This window comes from Thalassophryne amazonica, chromosome 2 (assembly GCF_902500255.1).
Source record: "Thalassophryne amazonica chromosome 2, fThaAma1.1, whole genome shotgun sequence".
NCBI classification, from domain to species: Eukaryota; Metazoa; Chordata; class Actinopteri; order Batrachoidiformes; family Batrachoididae; genus Thalassophryne; species Thalassophryne amazonica.
In genome coordinates, this window is record NC_047104.1 from 472,561 (window position 1) to 493,785 (window position 21,225).

Sequence of the window (21,225 nt, forward strand, 5' to 3'; positions counted from 1 at the left end):
GAATTCCGTCCTAATCAGCAGGGAATTTATTTTGGTATTTATTAATGTACTGTTGGATAGAGTTAAATAAATCTTTATCTGACACCGTAGCCCGGTCTTACTTTGGAGGCACTGTGCAGATCAGTCTCCGTAGGTCAGGTGCTGGAATCGTCTCGTTTTCATTCGATGATCTGTCCGTCACACAGCTGTTTCAGGGACCTTGACAAAGAGACTCTGCCGGTCAACCCGCCTGGTTTCGTTGGTTACTGCGGACACTTTCCATTGTTATGCTGTGACTTGCGGCGGCGGTTCAAATCGCTGTTGACATCTCAGCTGACCCGGATGTTTTTATCTCTGCAGTGCTTGTAGTTTAGGATCGTCAGAATAAAGGTTTGAGTGCCTTTATTCTCTATCCAAAAAAATCAAAACTTCATCTTTCATCGTCGTCTGTGAAAGCCGGGTCAAATCAAACCTCAATAAAAAAAATAGTTGACTTTGTGAGAAAAATGTTCACGAGAGGAATTTGGAGTTTAAGAAGAAAAGGGTTTTAATTTGAAAAATCACCAAAGGAAGTTAAATGCGCCTGCGTGTTTAACTTTACAAAAGTTGAAAAAGTTATTTGTAGAAAAAGGAAAAAGTAATTTCTTCTTGGCGTGCACAAACAAGAAATAAGTTTTAAACAGCACGTGGTTGTAGACAAAGAGTCATAAATCTTGACAGCTGAGGTGGCGTCTGGACCCAAGAAGAGGTTGGCGCGTAAGAGAGAAGAGAAGCAGGCAAGAGGAAGTAAGAGTGAAGAGAGCGATTCCCCGGGGGCACCTGTTTTTAAAGCGTTAAAAGCTCCACCCCCAAGAATTCTGGGTACTGTAGTTTTCTTCTTCATTCCTTTGTCTAGTTTTCTAATAAATCAGCATCTGTTATTCTTAAATTCCCGCTTACAAACCAAGCAAGTCCTGTATTGTAAACTCTAGTAAACAAGGTTTTCCCTGAAGATACCACACAACACAGTTATATGAAAAACACACTTGATAAACTTCCTACAGTCTATAATCAAAGTACAAAATACCAGATATATATAAATCTCACATGTAAGGTTAAATGGTCACATGTTTCTTTTTCTTTTTTTTTCTCTGTTACAACAATAAAATGCACTTTTTAAACATGGTTACACTTTAACACTGCATGAGTTGGTCACATGCCCTTCCCCAATTCGTCCAACAGGGGTAACTCTTGTTCCATGGACTGGAAGGGACTGGGTTTTGGATTTCAGCACAAAATGTGAACTCTGTCAATTTGGGGTCGATTTTGACCAGACAAACGGGACTGTAATCACCAAGTTGATGGCAATTCTTCAGTGAGATGATTTTACTTGAATCTTGTTGTGACAGTTTTTTTAGACTTTTGGGAGAGAGTATGTTCTTCTGGTCTCTTGTGTTTTTTTTAGAGAGAGGAGCTGGCAACATCTGGTTTGGGATCTTGATAAGGGATTCACACTCTTGTGAGGAATGCACTTTAGAGAATCTTAAATCCTGGAAAGGGTGGGGGTTATGACACCGAGCCATCCTGTGTTGGCTCGGAGGGTCTCCCGTTGACACCTGGAGTTATACCAGGCCTTGCTGTGTTGAATTTCTTCTTTTGAAGAAATTTCATGACCTCTGCTTGATGCAAACTTAGGATGATGAATGTTGGTACAGCTTTCCGCTACAGCCGTCACGATGTATCAGCAGCTTGACACGCCAATGTCAAGACATGCCACGTCGTACACTCGATGTAAACAGTCGCCATCTTGGCACACTCGGTCAGAGCTGTGTATCAAGTCATAAACTCTGTTGAAAATCATTAAGATTTTTCTTTTTATTACTTGGTGAACCAAGCTGCCTTTAATGGTCATTAACTGCATGAACCCTGCATGTAAACCCTGCATGGCAACTGATCCCTGATGCATGCCAAGTAGTGAGTGATGGTCACATCACGATACCCGCCACCCTGAAGAATGCAACACTCTGCCTTATGATACGTCCAGGACAATGGCTCCAATACCCGCATGTGGTCTTCCAGCCATCTCAGCTTTTCACCAAACCTGAACTGTCTCTCAAAGCTACCCCTCTTCTGAGCCTAAGAAACCGGAGAACTCACTTGGTGGTGCATAATCACATTGGTGAAGACATCTTTATTCCCAAAGCCACCCCACTGGGCTGATTAATCAGCACTGACTTTCGGGACTTTGAGCTGAACATTCCAATTCTCAGCCAGGTCCCTCCATCGCTTCTTCCCTGTTCACAACGGGGAATTGTCTTTTCAAAACCCTCAGGAGCAATCGCTGTATTTCCAGCAATCAGCTCCGAGGACGATACTGTCGGCAGAATAGATCTTGACAACCCAGAACACATGTACGATAAGCGTCTCATCATGTTCATTGTTTTGCCAGGATGATCTGGCTCGTGATCCTGCTTTTCCTTGGTGTGACTGTCACCAGTATCTCCTCCGATGTGACCAAAGAGGGACCAGCATCGGTCATCGTCTTACAGGACCAACCCAGTTTGCTAATCACAAACTGCCGCTTACACTCGCAGAGGGTGTTCATCAGGCTCAACCCCATGGAGGTATACAGAGCCAACTTCCCCAATTCCTCCATAAGCTTGATCTTATAGGCAGATAGCCAGTGGACCAAGAACATCGTGAAACATGCAGAGGACGATATCGCTCATATGCATATATTTGGCACTGCGCTGCGGTGGTTTGAATCATATTTGTCTAATAGATTACAATTTGTTCATGTAAATGGGGAATCTTCTTCACAGACTAAAGTTAATTATGGAGTTCCACAAGGTTCTGTGCTAGGACCAATTTTATTCACTTTATACATGCTTCCCTTAGGCAGTATTATTAGACGGTATTGCTTAAATTTTCATTGTTACGCAGATGATACCCAGCTTTATCTATCCATGAAGCCAGAGGACACACACCAATTAGCTAAACTGCAGGATTGTCTTACAGACATAAAGACATGGATGACCTCTAATTTCCTGCTTTTAAACTCAGATAAAACTGAAGTTATTGTACTTGGCCCCACAAATCTTAGAAACATGGTGTCTAACCAGATCCTTACTCTGGATGGCATTACCCTGACCTCTAGTAATACTGTGAGAAATCTTGGAGTCATTTTTGATCAGGATATGTCATTCAAAGCGCATATTAAACAAATATGTAGGACTGCTTTTTTGCATTTACGCAATATCTCTAAAATCAGAAAGGTCTTGTCTCAGAGTGATGCTGAAAAACTAATTCATGCATTTATTTCCTCTAGGCTGGACTATTGTAATTCATTATTATTAGGTTGTCCTAAAAGTTCCCTAAAAAGCCTTCAGTTAATTCAAAATGCTGCAGCTAGAGTACTGACGGGGACTAGAAGGAGAGAGCATATCTCACCCATATTGGCCTCTCTTCATTGGCTTCCTGTTAATTCTAGAATAGAATTTAAAATTCTTCTTCTTACTTATAAGGTTTTGAATAATCAGGTCCCATCTTATCTTAGGGACCTCATAGTACCATATCACCCCAATAGAGCACTTCGCTCTCAGACTGCAGGCTTACTTGTAGTTCCTAGGGTTTGTAAGAGTAGAATGGGAGGCAGAGCCTTCAGCTTTCAGGCTCCTCTCCTGTGGAACCAGCTCCCAATTCAGATCAGGGAGACAGACACCCTCTCTACTTTTAAGATTAGGCTTAAAACTTTCCTTTTTGCTAAAGCTTATAGTTAGGGCTGGATCAGGTGACCCTGAACCATCCCTTAGTTATGCTGCTATAGACGTAGACTGCTGGGGGGTTCCCATGATGCACTGTTTCTTTCTCTTTTTGCTCTGTATGCACCACTCTGCATTTAATCATTAGTGATTGATCTCTGCTCCCCTCCACAGCATGTCTTTTTCCTGGTTCTCTCCCTCAGCCCCAACCAGTCCCAGCAGAAGACTGCCCCTCCCTGAGCCTGGTTCTGCTGGAGGTTTCTTCCTGTTAAAAGGGAGTTTTTCCTTCCCACTGTAGCCAAGTGCTTGCTCACAGGGGGTCGTTTTGACCGTTGGGGTTTTACATAATTATTGTATGGCCTTGCCTTACAATATAAAGCGCCTTGGGGCAACTGTTTGTTGTGATTTGGCACTATATAAAAAAATTGATTGATTGATTGATTGATATGCTATGACAAATGGAGAAGTTCACCATCATACATTCAGAACTGAGTGGTCTTAACTCTGACAGGCCCAGACATTTTTGTTTCTGCTGCCTGCCCCCTCCTCTTTGCAAAACATGTTAAGTCCTGTCCATATGCTAACATTTGGGCAGGAATTAACATGCAGCTCAAGTGAACCTGTCTAGGCAGATTCCAAAGAAACAATAGGCCACATTCCTCTGGTGTGTCTGATTGAACCTGAGTGCAAAAGTATTATTTCAGCTGGAGATGACTTCTCAGTTTGTCTGCCACCACTGCCACTGCAACATTATTCATTTTGCTGTCAGTTTCATTGAGGTCATATGTTATTTCATGTACTAAGATTAACCAATTTTCTTTTATATTTTATTTAGCCAACAAAAAGTTTTACCCTATTTTTATCATTTGGTCCAAGATACATTTTCTATTTGTCATTAAAAAAACACTTACTATAATAATTGCCTGTCATTTTAAGAAGGGCAGAGTGTTTCTGATGAAAATCTTTCATGAATGGTAATTTGATTGTTGGCTAAACACCAATTACAATGACAATTTACTGTACTAAGCTCACGATGTCATAGAACTGGGATTAGCACCCCCCCACCAACAAAAAAAATGTCATCTTGGAATATCAACAAACAGAAGGTATAATGTCTGGAAGAAAACAAAATTTTACTTCTCCCAAAGAAATGGCTTCTCACTATACAAATAAAGGTATCACGTTTGCCACTTTCATGCCATTAGGAACAATTCCAGTTTGAAATTATTTATTAAAAATATATGATAATGGTTTTGTGATTTCAGTATTTATTTGCTTTACTAAGGACATATCTACCTCATTATGATCCGCTGACTTTTTACTTTTACATGTGCTAACTACATTAATAATTTCCCTTTCATCTACTGGGCCAAGAAACATTGTGTACGGATTCCTGGCGATTAATTGCTGATTTTCCCATGGGCTGTGTGGGATTTCAGCTGCCAGATCTGGGTCAACATTAGCAAAAAATGTATTGAAAATATTCACTTCTTGGCTCATGTTATATTCATCTTTGTTGTTATAAGTAAAGTATGTTGGGTAGTTATTTGATTTGGGTTTATTTGCAATAATACTATTCAGTATTTTCCATGTTTCCTTTATGTTGTTTTTATTATTGTTTAGTATTTTTCCAAAGTATGATTTTTTTTTTTTTACAGTTCTGCATAATAGCTGTTTGTTTATTTTTATAGTCCTTATATTTAATCTCTGCCTCGCTTGATTTACTTTTAATGAATTCTCTGTATAGCATATTTCCTTCTTACAAGCCTTTTGTAGACCTTTTGTTATCCATGGGTAAACTTTATATTTATTACTTTTATTATACTTTATAATTGGACAGTTTTTGTTGTATATATTGAGAAATATGTTTTCGAATTCGGAATATGCTAAATTAGCATCTTGCTTCTCATAAATGGGATTCTAATCCTGTAAAAGTAAATCATTTTTAAGGTAGTGATAGATTCTTCAGATTTCAGGCACCTGCAATATTGTATTTTCTCAGTACATTTTTTTTTATTGAAATTTAGATCAGTTACTATAAAAATTGGTAAATGGTCACTAATATCATGAATTAATAAGCCACTTAATAGTAGAGAAGCCTGAATCTTCGACTGGACTGGGTTGCTTGACGCGAGGACGAATCGCAGAAGCTTCCTCAGCTAAAATTTTAGCTGAGGAAGCTTCTGCGATTTGAAGCGAAACATCCTTGCGTCAAGCAACCCAGTCCAGTCGAAGATTCAAGCTTCTCTACTATGGAAACCACCTGAACAACTGAGAGCCTTCACAGAAACATAAGCCACTTAATGTTTTGGTATCTATCATTTGTAAGTATATTATCAATGAGAGTAGCTGAATGTGAAGTGATTCTTGAAGACTTATACAAAGACTATACAAAGCACACAAATGTAGCATACAATTGTCATAACTAGCAGTTTCAACATTCCCAAGGTGCATCTTTCCTCCATTTGCCCCAGGTGTATTTTCAGCAGTGTACACAACGTTCAGTGCTTCTGTTATTATTGCAGAGTATGCACACCTGGCACTGTGTCATTTTCTTCTGAGAATTTCTCATCCCATGATGCTGCTGTTTGCGCTCTTCCCCTAGTGCCTTTTCCTGCAAATGTCTGTTTTGAAGTTCCTCGTTGAGCTCCAGCATGAACAATTGCCAACTTTCTTTTGATCCTGTACATGCTGTGTGTAAAACGTGCATTTGTGGTAGCCATGTCCAACAGGTTGTAAAACACAGCCATGGGCCATCTCCAGGTTCCTGCACGCATGGAGTAGTTGCGTAATTTCTGGTCCATGATATCAACACTGCATTTGAAATGGTTGTAATTAACAACAGTGTTTGGTTTTTGTTTTTGGGTGTCCACATTTTCCACTTTCTGATGCATGGTGCTCAGAAGACAGACAGATTTCTTTTTTTTTTTTTTTTTTGCGTACACCATCAGCAAGGCACTTCCAGACAGTGGCGGCGCCAGGAAATGTTTGTTGGGGGGCTGAGGGGAGCTGGGGTAAAAGTTGGAGGGGCTCCACAAAATGTCATCAAAATGAACAATATATAGTAAATTGCTTTATAAATACCAAGGTATGATTTGATTTTGATTTGATCATTTATTTAGTCCCCATGGGGGCAATTCAGGTGCAGTCAGCAGTAAAAATTACATTACATTCATAAAACCACATCATACAAATTCATAAAAACATAAAAACATAAAAAACATAAAAACACAGCAGAATAAATATATAAAACAAGAGCCCAGAAATAAGGTGCGAGTCAGTATAAACTTAAGTGCAACAGTGAGTCCTTAGGTGTTATTTAGGAGAGCAATGGCTGTGGGAATAAAAGAGTTTTTTAGTCTGTTGGTTCTGCATCTGGGCATTACCAGGCATCTGCCTGAGGGCAGAAACTTAAATTGTGGGTGCAGAGGGTGTGCAGAATCGGCCATAATTTTCCTGGCTTTTGACACAACCCTTGTTTTAAAAAGGTCCATAATGTCTGTGCACTGAGTTCCCACAATTTTACCACATTCCTTGACAATATTACAAAGACGATTGCGATTCTTATACAGGAAGAAAATTCTTTAAAATTTAAAATTCTTCTTCTTACTTATAAGGTTTTGAATAATCAGGTCCCATCTTATCTTAGGGACCTCATAGTACCATATCACCCCAATAGAGCGCTTCGCTCTCAGACTGCAGGCTTACTTGTAGTTCCTAGGGTTTGTAAGAGTAGAATGGGAGGCAGAGCCTTCAGCTTTCAGGCTCCTCTCCTGTGGAACCAGCTCCCAATTCAGATCAGGGAGACAGACACCCTCTCTACTTTTAAGGTTAGGCTTAAAACTTTCCTTTTTGCTAAAGCTTATAGTTAGGGCTGGATCAGGTGACCCTGAACCATCCCTTAGTTATGCTGCTATAGACGTAGACTGCTGGGGGGTTCCCATGATGCACTGAGTGTTTCTTTCTCTTTTTGCTCTGTATGCACCACTCTGCATTTAATCATTAGTGATTGATCTCTGCTCCCCACCACAGCATGTCTTTTTCCTGGTTCTCTCCCTCAGCCCCAACCAGTCCCAGCAGAAGACTGCCCCTCCCTGACCCTGGTTCTGCTGGAGGTTTCTTCCTGTTAAAAGGGAGTTTTTCCTTCCCACTGTAGCCAAGTGCTTGCTCACAGGGGGTCGTTTTGACCGTTGGGGTTTTACATAATTATTGTATGGCCTTGCCTTACAATATAAAGTATTGAGAGGTAGTCTGAGAGTCCCAAATGTGGCAGATGCCTGGTGTCCCAAAGAGATGATCTACGCGTCGAGAGAATCTCCACAACGCGCGTGCACAGTTCCCCGGACTTTAACACCTCCCCCGTCAAGTTTATCTACCTCTTTACGGCGCAACTGTGCATGCGCATCTCCCCATCGCAATGATCTCCCAATCATCTAACGGCAATATTCTGCTTTAAAGACAGCGTGTGTACATGCAAGTCTTTACTTTTTTAATTGAAAATACACATTACTGTATTTTTATGTAAAGACAAAACTTACATGGGTTTTCTACTTTTCCTCGGTGGGTGAGCTCAACTTGACAGGTGAGGTGCGCATGGGCAGTTGTGCAGTGGAGCTTGAAGGGACATGATCACCCATCGAACTGAAGAAAACCCACACAAGTTTTGTCTTTGCATAAAAATACAGCAATAAGCGTCTTGTCAATTTAAAAAAGTAAAGACTCGCATGTACACACGCTGTCTTTAAAGCAGAATATTGTGACTAGATGACGTGGAGCTCAGCATGACGGGGGAGCTCAACTCGTCACACGTAACTGTCGATTTGCACTACGGGGATATCAACTCAATGGGGCAGCTCATCTCGACAGAACACCGGCTCTGTAAGCCTGCATAATGCATGCATAAACACAGTCCAAGGTGTTATTGCCCCTAGATACACAGTCCACGTGCTGCACAAAGTTGGGGAGAACAGTCTTTAAGCATATGATTACATGCATATGATTAAAGTCGCCGGCTAATTAATGGTAGATGTTTACCAGGTGGAGATATTGCTCCATTTAAAGAACCTTGGGACACGATGAGGAGCAACCTGTTGCTTCTAGTAGTAGATACATATAAAATGTGCAAATTGCCTTTCACTTAATTCTCACACCATTCACAAGAAAACCCAGTTGTAGTAAATCCAGGGGTGGGCAATCGTGCCATGAAGGGCCAAGACACTGTGGGTTTCCCTTTCTACCAATCACCTTAGTAGGTGATTTCATTGATGTTCAGGTGTTTATGTTCAGGGGAGAAGCTCATCAGCAAACCCACCTGCTGAGGTGATTGGTTGCAAGGAAAACCTGCAGTTGCCCACCACTGATTTAATCTGTACTTAACTCGGTCAATTGGTCGGTCATGGCAATCCTTCTGTGGTTAAGATCATGTCTTGATTGATCCACAGATACCTGAATAAGCTCCATGTTGAAGTGCACTCTTTTTGACAGATGCTGCACATGGTTGCTGCAGGAAGCTTCTGCTGGCCAGGCTCTTGCTCTCTCTCTTTCGTCTTTCTCCTCTTCCTGTCTGTGATTCATCTGCATTTTATGGAAGACTTCCACTACTGTGTAGATCCTTGCTTGCCAGCTGGCCTGGCCCCTCACTTGTTCTTCCCACATCTTCCAATTGAGGGAGCAACTCTTCAGATTGTGCTTCAGGAGGTCCTTGCTGTGCTTCTTCTGCCTTCCTCTGAACTGTTTTCCAACTACTACTACTTGGGAAGTCAGCTGTCATCCATCCTAATGACGTGACCCACCCACTGAAGCTGGTTCTCAATGATGACACACTCGATGGTCTGGAGCTTGGCTTCAGCCAGGATGCTGATGTTGGTACAGTTGTCATGCCACCTAATGCAGAGGATATGCCTCAGGCAGTGTTGGTGGAATCACTCAAGGGTCTTCAAGTGGCCTGGTAGGTTGTCCAGGTCTCAGATCCATACAGCTAGGTTGGCATGACAACAGCTTTGTAGATGAGGATTTTTGTCTCATTTGATGACAAATGGTTGCCGAGGTATGGAATGTGAGTCATGATTTCCAGGCCCTGTCTGTGCAGTTTGGATTGACCATGTTGAGTGAAGGCGTGTCCAGAACCTGTGCCTTCTTGAGGTTGGTGTGAAGACCAAGCTTGGTGTAAGCTTCATCAAAGGTTTCAAGGATTTTCTGAACACCATCTTTCATGAAAGATGACACACTGCTGTCATCAGCATACTGGAAGTCCAAGAGCAAAGCGGTGGTGATTTTCTTGTTGGATCTCAGTCAGCTCAGGTTGAAGAGATTTCCATACATTCAGTACAAAATGTCAATTAATGGTGGCACATTGTCCTTGATCAGGAAGAGGATTTGTGCCACAAAGATGATGAAGAGCGTAGGAGCCCGCTTTACTTCAGATTGAACACTTAATTTTGAAGTCTTCAGTTGTTGTGCCATTTACCAGAACTTTGGCGGACCTGTCATTGTAGAGAAGCCACAGGGTATGGATGAGGACAGCCCATTTTACTCAGGATCTCCACAGAAGTGAGTGTGACACACTGTCAAACACCTTTGACCAGTCAATGAAGGTGAGGTACAATGATTGGTGTTGCTCTCGACACTTTTCTTGCAATTGGTGGACAGTGAAGAGCATGTCTGCTGTCTCTCTTGATGATTGGAAGCCACTCTGGGTTTCAGGAAGGATGTTTTTGCTAGGGGTCTCAGTTGCTGGTAATCCGTCCAGGGGAGGTGATGGTCTAGTGGTTAAGCATTGGGCTTGAGACCAGAGGATTCTCTGTTCAAATTCCAGCCTGACCAGAAAATCACTAAGGGCCCTTGGGCAAGGTCTTTAATGCCCTAGATGCTCCCCGTGTGTAGTGAGTGCCTTGCATGGCAACAGCCTGACATGGGGGTGAATTTGAGGCATTGATATATAAAGTGCTTTGAGCGTCTGATGCAGATGGAAAAGCACTATATAAATGTAGTCCATTTATCTTTCAATTTCCTGCAGTCGACAGCAAGGAGATTCCACGATGGTTTCCACAGTCAGACTTGTTTCCTTTCCACATAGGTATTAAAGGTACTGCGCTGCGGTGGTTTGAATCATATTTATCTAATAGATTACAATTTGTTCATGTAAATTGGAAATCTTCTTCACAAACTAAGGTTAATTATGGAATTCCACAAGGTTCTGTGCTAGGACCAATTTTATTCACTTTATACATGTTTCCCTTAGGCAGTATTATTAGACGGCATTGCTTAAATTTTCATTGTTACGCAGATGATACCCAGCTTTATCTATCACACACCAATTAGCTAAACTGCAGGATTGTCTTACAGACATAAAGACATGGATGACCTCTAATTTCCTGCTTTTAAACTCAGATAAAACTGAAGTTATTGTACTTGGCCCGACAAATCTTAGAAACATGTTGTCTAACCAGATCCTTACTCTGGATGGCATTACCCTGACCTCTAGTAATACTGTGAGAAATCTTGGAGTCATTTTTGATCAGGATATGTCATTCAATGCGCATATTAAACAAATATGTAGGACTGCTTTTTTGCATTTGCGCAATATCTCTAAAATTAGAAAGGTCTTGTCTCAGAGTGATGCTGAAAAGCTAATTCATGCATGCATTTATTTCCTCTAGGCTGGACTATTGTAATTCATTATTATCAGGTTGTCCTAAAAGTTCCCTGAAAAGCCTTCAGTTAATTCAAAATGCTGCAGCTAGACTACTGACAGGGACTAGAAGGAGAGAGCATATCTCACCCATATTGGCCTCTCTTCATTGGCTTCCTGTTAATTCTAGAATAGAATTTAAAATTCTTCTTCTTACTTATAAGGTTTTGAATAATCAGGTCCCATCTTATCTTAGGGACCTCATAGTACCATATCACCCCAATAGAGCACTTCGCTCTCAGACTGCAGGCTTACTTGTAGTTCCTAGGGTTTGTAAGAGTAGAATGGGAGGCAGAGCCTTCAGCTTTCAGGCTCCTCTCCTGTGGAACCAGCTCCCAATTCGGATCAGGGAGACAGACACCCTCTCTACTTTTAAGATTAGGCTTAAAACTTTCCTTTTTGCTAAAGCTTATAGTTAGGGCTGGATCAGGTGACCCTGAACCATCCCTTAGTTATGCTGCTATAGACTTAGACTGCTGGGGGGTTCCCATGATGCACTGAGTGTTTCTTTCTCTTTTTGCTCTGTATGCACCACTCTGCATTTAATCATTAGTGATTGATCTCTGCTCCCCTCCACAGCATGTCTTTTTCCTGGTTCTCTCCCTCAGCCCCAACCAGTCCCAGCAGAAGACTGCCCCTCCCTGAGCCTGGTTCTGCTGGAGGTTTCTTCCTGTTAAAAGGGAGTTTTTCCTTCCCACTGTTGCCAAGTGCTTGCTCACAGGGGGTCGTTTTGACCGTTGGGGTTTTTCCGTAATTATTGTATGGCCTTGCCTTACAATATAAGGCGCCTTGGGGCAACTGTTTGTTGTGATTTGGCGCTATATAAATAAAATTGATTTGATTTGATTTGATTTGTAGATGGTGACAATCATTGAGTCTTTCTGGTCTGTTGTATTTCTTCTTGAGTTGGTGCAGGTGGCATTGGAGAGAAGAACTTTTGTCTTTAAATACCTCTAGGGGAATGTTGTCTTCTCCCGGTGCTTTGTTGTTTTTCATGCCTTTTTAAGTGTAATGAGAGTTTCTTCAAGAATAGGGGTTTCGCTGAGTTCTTCAACAATGTTATGTCTTGGTAAATGGTTGAGCATTTCCTCCTCCTCAATAACTGGGTTGCAATTCTAGAGTGTCTAAATGTTTTTCACAGTTCCTTACATGTAGATCTTCATCAACTTTATTGTCCATGTTTACTTGTTTTCCTGCAGGACTCGTCCACTGTCAGCAGCCAGCATTGGCAGCATTGTAGTCCAGGACCGTCTGACCCAGCTGGTCCAGTTGTTTAAAGGTCGAACAGAGCGCAAAAAAGACCGCTTTGTGGACCCTGATGAATCTGAGGAGGAAAGCCCAACTGCCTGTATGTGCTTTTCATTTCTTCTTCTTTTAAATTTTACTTTGAGGAGCCTTAAAAATAAAAAGAAAATAAAGACTGGTTTTTCAATTTGGGTTATTTAAAGCTGCAACAGTGGTATGTTTACCACTGTGTTACATCACCTTTCCTTCTAACAACACTCAGTAAGCGTTTGGGAACTGAGGACACTAATTGTTGAAGCTTTGTAGGTGGAATTCTTTCCCATTCTTGCTTGATGTACGATTTCAGTTGTTCAACAGTCCGGGGTCTCCGTTGTTGTATTTTGCACTTCATAATGCGCCACACATTTTCAGTGGGCGACAGGTCTGGACTGCAGGCAGGCCAGTCTAGTACCTGCACTCTTTTATTACGAAGCCACGCTGTTGTAACACGTGCAGAATGCGGCTTGGCATTGTCTTGCTGAAATAAGCAGGGACGTCCCTGAAAAAGACTTTGCTTGGATGGCAGCATGTGTTGCTCCAAAACCTGGATGTACCTTTCAGCATTGATGGTGCCATCACAGACGTGTAACTTGCCCATGCCATGGGCACTAACACACCCTCATACCATCACAGATGCTGGCTTTTGAACTTTGCCCTGGTAACAATTTGCATGGTCTTTTTCCTCTTTTGTCCAGAGGACACGATGTCCATGATTTCCAAAAACAATTTGAAATGTGGACTCATCAGACCACAGCACACTTTTCCACCCTGCGTCTGTCCATTTCAAATGAGCTCGGGCCCAGAGAAGGCATTTCTGGATGTTGTTGATGTTTGGCTTTCACTTTGCATGGTAGAGTTTTAACTTGCACTTGCCAATGTAGCAACGAACTGTGTTAATTGACAATGGTTTTTTGAAGTGTTCCTGAGCCCACGCGGTAAGATCCTTTACACAATGATGTCGATTTTTAATGGAGTGCCGCTTGAGGGATCGAAGATCACTGGCATTCAATGTTGGTTTTCAACCTTGCCGCATACATGTCGAAAGTTCTCTAGACTCTCTGAATCTTCTGATTATATTATGGACTGTAGATGATGGAATCCCTCAATTCCTTGCAATTGAACATTGAGTAACATTTGTCTTAAACTGTTGGACTATTTTTTCATGCAGTTGTTCACAAAGTAGTGATCCTCACCCCATCTCTGATTGTGAACAGGTGAGCCTTTTGGGGATGCTCATTTTATTCCCAATCATGACACTCACAGTTAGTATCCTCAGTTCCCAAAAGCTTATTGAGTGCTGTTAGAAGGAAAGGTGATGTAACACTCATAAACATACCACTGTCCCAGCTTTTTTGAAACGTGTTGCTGGCATCCATTTAAAAATGAGCAAATATTTGCACAAAAACAATAACGTTTATCAGTTTGAACAATAAATATCTGGTCTTTGTGGTGTATTCAATTGAATATAGGTTGAAGAGGATTTGGAAATCATTGTATTCTGTTTTTATCAGTGGTGGACACAGATAACCAAAAAATTTACTTCAATAACAGATAATCAGATAACTAAAGATAAACCGATAAACCACCCAAAAATGTATTGGAAGTTACAGATAACCGATAAATTCCAGTATTGTCTGTGGTACACTTGCAACTACTAACAAGATGAATTTGAGTTTTAACACCACGATCGCTTCTGGAAATCATATCAAATCAATTTTATTTATGTAGCACCAAATCACAGCAAACAGTTGCCCCAAGGCAACAACTACAGAAAAACCCCAACGGTCAAAACGACCCCCTGTGAGCAAGCACTTGGTGACAGTGGGAAGGAAAAACTCCCTTTTATCCCTTTTAACAGGAAGAAACCTCCAGCAGAACCAGGCTCAGGGAGGGGCAGTCTTCTGCTGGGACTGGTTGGGGCTGAGGGGAGAGAATCAGGAAAAAGACATGCTGTGGAAGAGAGCAGAGATACGGTATACAAATGAAAAACATGGAGGACCTTACAAAATACAGACCTGAATAGACAATCAAATATGACATCTGTTGGTAATTGGACCAACAAAAACAATCTGATCAAACATGGAAACAGATGATAAAATATATGACATAGACACTATAGATTCAATTCAATCAATCAATCAATTTTTTTATATAGCGCCAAATCACAACAAACAGTTGCCCCAAGGCGCTTTATATTGTAAGGCAAGGCCATACAATAATTATGTAAAAACCCAATGGTCAAAACGACCCCCTGTGAGCAAGCACTTGGCTACAGTGGGAAGGAAAAACTCCCTTTTAACAGGAAGAAACCTCCAGCAGAACCAGGCTCAGGGAGGGGCAGTCTTCTGCTGGGACTGGTTGGGGCTGAGGGAGAGAACCAGGAAAAAGACATGCTGTGGAGGGGAGCAGAGATCGATCACTAATGATTAAATGCAGAGTGCATACAGAGCAAAAAGAGAAAGAAACAGTGCATCATGGGAACCCCCCAGCAGTCTACGTCTATAGCAGCATAACTAAGGGATGGTTCAGGGTCACCTGATCCAGCCCTAACTGATCTGAATTGGGAGCTGGTTCCACAGGAGAGGAGCCTGAAAGCTGAAGGCTCTGCCTCCCATTCTACTCTTACAAACCCTAGGAACTACAAGTAAGCCTGCAGTCTGAGAGCGAAGCGCTCTATTGGGGTGATATGGTACTACGAGGTCCCTAAGATAAGATGGGACCTGATTATTCAAAACCTTATAAGTAAGAAGAAGAATTTTAAATTCTATTCTAGAATTAACAGGAAGCCAATGAAGAGAGGCCAATATGGGTGAGATATGCTCTGTCCTTCTAGTCCCCGTCAGTACTCTAGCTGCAGCATTTTGAATTAACTGAAGGCTTTTTAGGGAACTTTTAGGACAACCTGATAATAATGAATTACAATAGTCCAGCCTAGAGGAAATAAATGCATGAATTAGTTTTTCAGCATCACTCTGAGACAAGACCTTTCTGATTTTAGAGATATTGCGTAAATGCAAAAAAGCAGTCCTACATATTTGTTTAATATGCACTTTGAATGACATATCCTGATCAAAAATGACTCCAAGATTTCTCACAGTATTGCTAGAGGTCAGGGTAATGCCATCCAGAGTAAGGATCTGGTTAGACACCATGTTTCTAAGATTTGTGGGGCCAAGTACAATAACTTCAGTTTTATCTGAGTTTAAAAGCAGGAAATTAGAGGTCATCCATGTCTTTATGTCTGTAAGACAATCCTGCAGTTTAGCTAATTGGTGTGTGTCCTCTGGCTTCATGGATAGATAAAGCTGGGTATCATCTGCGTAACAATGAAAATTTAAGCAATACCGTCTAATAGTACTGCCTAAGGGAAGCATGTATAAAGTGAATAAAATTGGTCCTAGCACAGAACCTTGTGGAACTCCATAATTAACTTTAGTCTGTGAAGAAGATTCCCCATTTACATGAACAAATTGTAATCTATTAGACAAATATGATTCAAACCACCGCAGCGCAGTGCCTTTAATACCTATGGCATGCTCTAATCTCTGTAATAAAATTTTATGGTCAACAGTATCAAAAGCAGCACTGAGGTCTAACAGAACAAGCACAGAGATGAGTCCACTGTCCGAGGCCATAAGAAGATTTGTAACCTTCACTAATGCTGTTTCTGTACTATGATGAATTCTAAAACCTGACTGAAACTCTTCAAATAGACCATTCCTCTGCAGATGATCAGTTAGCTGTTTTACAACTACCCTTTCAAGAATTTTTGAGAGAAAAGGAAGGTTGGAGATTGGCCTATAATTAGCTAAGATAGCTGGGTCAAGTGATGGCTTTTTAAGTAATGGTTTAGTTACTGCCACCTTAAAAGCCTGTGGTACATAGCCAACTAACAAAGATAGATTGATCATATTTAAGATCGAAGCATTAAATAATGGTAGGGCTTCCTTGAGCAGCCTGGTAGGAATGGGGTCTAATAAACATGTTGATGGTTTGGATGAAGTAACTAATGAAAATAACTCAGACAGAACAATCGGAGAGAAAGAGGCTAACCAAATACCGGCATCACTGAAAGCAGCCAAAGATAACGATACGTCTTTGGGATGGTTATGAGTAATTTTTTCTCTAATAGTTAAAATTTTGTTAGCAAAGAAAGTCATGAACTCATTACTAGTTAAAGATAATGGAATACTCAGCTCAATAGAGCTCTGACTCTTTGTCAGCCTGGCTACAGTGCTGAAAAGAAACCTGGGGTTGTTCTTATTTTCTTCAATTAGTGATGAGTAGTAAGATGTCCTAGGTTTACGGAGGGCTTTTTTATAGAGCAACAGACTCTTTTTCCAGGCTAAGTGAAGATCTTCTAAATTAGTGAGACGCCATTTCCTCTCCAACTTACGGGTTATCTGCTTTAAGCTGCGAGTTTGTGAGTTATACCACGGAGTCAGGCACTTCTGATTTAAAGCTCTCTTTTTCAGAGGAGCTACAGCATCCAAAGTTGTCTTCAATGAGGATGTAAAACTATTGATGAGATACTCTATCTCACTTACAGAGTTTAGGTAGCTACTCTGCACTGTGTTGGTATATGGCATTAGAGAACATAAAGAAGAAATCATATCCTTAAACCTAGTTACAGCGCTTTCTGAAAGACTTCTAGTGTAATGAAACTTATTCCCCACTGCTGGGTAGTCCATCAGAGTAAATGTAAATGTTATTAAGAAATGATCAGACAGAAGGGAGTTTTCAGGGAATACTGTTAAGTCTTCTATTTCCATACCATAAGTCAGAACAAGATCTAAGATATGATTAAAGTGGTGGGTGGACTCATTTAGTTTTTGAGCAAAGCCAATAGAGTCTAATAATAGATTAAATGCAGTGTTGAGGCTGTCATTCTCAGCATCTGTGTGGATGTTAAAATCGCCCACTATAATTATCTTATCTGAGCTAAGCACTAAGTCAGACAAAAGGTCTGAAAATTCACAGAGAAACTCACAGTAACGACCAGGTGGACGATAGATAATAACAAATAAAACTGGTTTTTGGGACTTCCAATTTGGATGGACAAGACTAAGAGACAAGCTTTCAAATGAATTAAAGCTCTGTCTGGGTTTTTGATTAATTAATAAGCTGGAATGGAAGATTGCTGCTAATCCTCCACCCCAGCCCGTGCTACGAGCATTCTGACAGTTAGTGTGACTCGGGGGTGTTGACTCATTTAAACTAACATATTCATCCTGCTGTAACCAGGTTTCTGTAAGGCAGAATAAATCAATATGTTGATCAATTATTATATCATTTACCAACAGGGACTTAGAAGAGAGAGACCTAATGTTTAATAGACCACATTTAACTGTTTTAGTCTGTGGTGCAGTTGAAGGTGCTATATTATTTTTTCTTTTTGAATTTTTATGCTTAAATAGATTTTTGCTGGTTATTGGTAGTCTGGGAGCAGGCACCGTCTCTACGGGGATGGGGTAATGAGGGGATGGCAGGGGGAGAGAAGCTGCAGAAAGATGTGTAAGACTACAACTCTGCTTCCTGGTCCCAACCCTGGATAGTCACGGTTTGGAGGATTTAAGAAAATTGGCCAGATTTCTAGAAATGAGAGCTACTCCATCCAAAGTGGGATGGATGCCGTCTCTCCTAACAAGACCAGGTTTTCCCCAGAAGCTTTGCCAATTATCTATGAAGCCCACCTCATTTTTTGGACACCACTCAGACAGCCAGCAATTCAAGGAGAACATGCGGATAAACATGTCACTCCCGGTCCGATTGGGGAGGGGCCCAGAGAAAACTACAGAGTCCGACATTGTTTTTGCAAAGTTACACACCGATTTAATGTTAATTTTAGTGACCTCCGATTGGCGTAACCAGTTGTCATTACTGCCGACGTGAATTACAATCTTACCAAATTTACGCTTAGCCTTAGCCAGCAGTTTCAAATTTCCTTCAATGTCGCCTGCTCTGGCCCCCGGAAGACAACTGACTATGGTTGCTGGTGTCGCTAACTTCACATTTCTCAAAACAGAGTCGCCAATAACCAGAGTTTGATCCTCGGCGGGTGTGTCGTCGAGTGGGGAAAAACGGTTAGAGATGTGAACGGGTTGGCGGTGTACACGGGGCTTCTGTTTAGGGCTACGCTTCCTCCTCACAGTCACCCAGTCAGCCTGCTTTCCCGGCTGCTCGGGATCTGCCAGGGGGGAACTAACGGCGGCTAAGCTACCTTGGTCCGCACCGACTACAGGGGCCTGGCTAGCTGTAGAATTTTCCATGGTGCGGAGCCGAGTCTCCAATTCGCCCAGCCTGGCCTCCAAAGCTACGAATAAGCTACACTTATTACAAGTACCGTTACTGCTAAGGAGGCCGAGGAATAACTAAACATTCACACCCAGAGCAGAAAAGTGCGGGAGAGACAGGAGAAGCCGCCATGCTAACCGGCTAAGAGCTAGTAGCTACGCTAAGCTAGCGGATTCCTAAAAACACGCAAAGTGAATAATGTGTAAATAATTTAGGGTGATTCAGCAGAAGGAGTGCTTTAGTTAAGGCACGTAAAGATTACACTGGGAACAAATTCGTAATCTAGATAACTAGATCAATCTAACTGCGCAGATTAAACAGCTAACAGGTACAGAAAAACACCGCTGTGCTCCGGAACAGGAAGTGATACAATACCGCAGTGAGAGCCAACCACCAGTAGAGGCAGCAAAGAACAAAAGCCAATGATAATTGGCAAAGCTTCTGGGGAAAACCTGGTCTTGTTAGGAGAGACGGCATCCATCCCACTTTGGATGGAGCAGCTCTCATTTCTAGAAATCTGGCCAATTTTATTAAATCCTCCAAACCGTGACTATCCCGGTTGGGACCAGGAAGCAGAGTTGTAGTCTTACACACCTCTCTGCAGCTTCTCTCCCCCTGCCATCCCCTCATTACCCCATCCCCGTAGAGACGGTGCCTGCTCCCAGACCACCAATAACCAGCAAAAAATCTATTTAAGCATAAAATTCAAAAGAAAAAATAATATAGCACCTTCAACTGCACCACAGACTAAAACAGTTAAATGTGGTCTATTAAACATTAGGTCTCTCTCTTCTAAGTCCCTGTTAGTAAATGATATAATAATTGATCAACATATTGATTTATTCTGCCTTACAGAAACCTGGTTACAGCAGGATGAATAATGTGAGTTAAATGAGTCAACCCCCCCGAGTCACACTAACTGTTAGAACGCTCGTAGCACGGGCTGAGGTGGAGGATTAGCAGCAATCTTCCACTCCAGCTTATTAATTAATCAAAAACCCAGACAGAGCTTTAATTCATTTGAAAGCTTGTCTCTTAGTCTGTCCATCCAAATTGGGAAGTCCCAAAAACCAGTTTATTTGTTGTTATCTATCGTCCTCCTGGTCGTTACTGTGAGTTTCTCTGTGAATTTTCTGACCTTTTGTCTGACTTAATGCTTAGCTCAGATAAGATAGTAGTGGGCGATTTTAACATCCACACAGATGCTGAGAATGACAGCCTCAACACTGCATTTAATCTATTATTAGACAAAATTGGCTTTGCTCAAAATGTTAATGAGTCCACCCACCACTTTAATCATATCTTAGATCTTGTTCTGACTTATGGTATGGAAATTGAAGACTTAACAGTATTCCCTGAAAACTCCCTTCTGTCTGATCATTTCTTAATAACATTTACATTTACTCTGATGGACTACCCAGCAGTGGGGAAGAGTTTCATTACACTAGAAGTCTTTCAGAAAGCGCTGTAACAGGTTTAAGGATATGATTTCTTCTTTATGTTCTCTAATGCCATATACCACACAGTGCAGAGTAGCTACCTAAACTCCTGTAAGTGAGATAGAGTATCTCATCAATAGTTTTACATCCTCATTGAAGACAACTTTGGATGCTGTAGCTCCTCTGAAAAAGAGAGCTTTAAATCAGAAGTTCCTGACTCCGTGGTATAACTCACAAACTCGCAGCTTAAAGCAGATAACCCGTAAGTTGGAGAGGAAATGGCATCTCACTAATTTAGAAGATCTTCACTTAGCCTGGAAAAAGAGTCTGTTGCTCTATAAAAAAAATCCCTCCATAAAGCTAGGACATCTTACTACTCATCACTAATTGAAGAAAATAAGAACAAGCCCAGGTTTCTTTTCAGCACTGTAGCCAGGCTGACAAAGAGTCAGAGCTCTATTGAGCTGAGTATTCCTTTAACTTTAACTAGTAATGACTTCATGACTTTCTTTGCTAATAAAATTTTAACTATTAGAGAAAAAATTACTCATAACCATCCCAAAGACGTATCGTTATCTTTGGCTGCTTTCAGTGATGCCGGTATTTGGTTAGACTCTTTCTCTCAGATTGTTCTGTCTGAGTTATTTTCATTAGTTACTTCATCCAAACCATCAACATGTCTATTAGACCCCATTCCTACCAGGCTGCTCAAGGAAGCCCTACCATTATTTAATGCTTCGATCTTAAATATGATCAATCTATCTTTATTAGTTGGCTATGTACCACAGGCTTTTAAGGT

The 21,225-nt window shown here is 41.3% G+C and overlaps 1 protein-coding gene across 1 annotated transcript in view; it reads left to right on the forward strand.

Moving 5' to 3' along the window:
* Window positions 1-21,225, forward strand: part of LOC117501418 (cyclic nucleotide-gated cation channel beta-1-like) — a 185,988-nt gene that overhangs the window by 38,208 nt on the left and 126,555 nt on the right. The window contains exon 6 of the mRNA XM_034160302.1: window positions 12,609-12,757. The gene's annotated coding sequence lies outside the window, so the exon portion shown is untranslated. The remainder of the gene's footprint in view (window positions 1-12,608; window positions 12,758-21,225) is intronic.